Source organism: Acipenser ruthenus, chromosome 10 (genome assembly GCF_902713425.1).
Source record: "Acipenser ruthenus chromosome 10, fAciRut3.2 maternal haplotype, whole genome shotgun sequence".
NCBI classification, from domain to species: domain Eukaryota; kingdom Metazoa; phylum Chordata; class Actinopteri; order Acipenseriformes; family Acipenseridae; genus Acipenser; species Acipenser ruthenus.
Window position 1 is genome coordinate 994,517 of NC_081198.1, and position 1,275 is coordinate 995,791.

The following is a 1,275-nucleotide window of genomic DNA, read 5'->3' on the forward strand; positions in this document are numbered from 1 at the left end:
CCGCACTGACTCGGGAGCGGCGAAGACGAACACACGCTGTCCTCCGAGGCGTGTGCCGTCAGCCGACCGCTACATTTCACTGCAGACCTACCATGCAGCCATCTCAGAGCTAACACGTCGGAGGACAGCGCAGCTCTGAGCAGCTTACAGGCAAGCCCGCAGGTGCCCGGCCAGACTACATGCGTCGCTGGTGCGCGGTGAGCCGAGGATACCCTGGCTAGGCCAATTGGTGCTAGGCCAATTGTGCGCCACCCCCTGGGAGCTCCCGTCCACGGTCAACTGTGGAATAGCCTGGACTCAAACCGGCGACGTCCAGGCTATAGAGCGCATCCTGCACTCCACGCGGAGCGCCTTTACTGGATGCATCACTCAGCCCCATAGATTTGTTTTAACTGTACAGTCTATTCAAATGGAATGAATCGTTTTGTAAAAGAAAGTCAATGTGCTGCAGTTCCCACCCGCGCTGATTTTCCTCAGACACTTTTACTGACATGACACTAACTGGTGCGTTTCAGAGGATCTCTTCAATACAAGCGACCCAACGAAAAGTAAAGCGTGCAACAGTGAAAAACAGGCTGGCTTCATCTTCATATTCCTTTCAACAGATAAAAGCTCCGAGTAGAATTGAGAGAATGGGTTTGAAGTAACACTGGCGGTTTTGTGTCATATTTTCTGTCACATCGCTTTATCTACAAGGTGCAATAAAAATAAATAAAAAATTAACTCTCTTTCTTAGCACAAGAACAATATGACAAGGGGATTTATTTTCACATTGAGGGGAAACAATTTAGTCATGCAGCCAACTCACTTTGATATCACTTCCTGTGCAACAGCTATTAGGGCCCCACCAGGATGAACTGGCTTCAAGCGATATAATGCACAAATAAAGTCTATCGGAACTTCACTTCCTCTCGCAACACTGCTAAACGTCTGCTGACACTGTGCTGAACTATAAACAGAATTCATTTTAGCATCTCCATCTGCCTTTTGTGAAACAGAAAACGCAACTCTCCGCTTGAGTTCAGGAATGTACTAACTTTGTAACTATGATTGCAATTGGAAATGTAAATTACAGGATGTGAAATATGCCACCTCGCCATGATCTCAGTAAGACAGGCGTAATTATGGGCATTTCATTCACTGTAAGGAGGCTGTGTGGTCCAGTGGTTAAAGAAAAGTGCTTGTAACTCTGTCAGGATTCAAATCCCACCTCAGCCACTGACTCATTGTGTGACCCTGAGCAAGTCACTTAACCTCCTTGTGCTCCATCTTTCG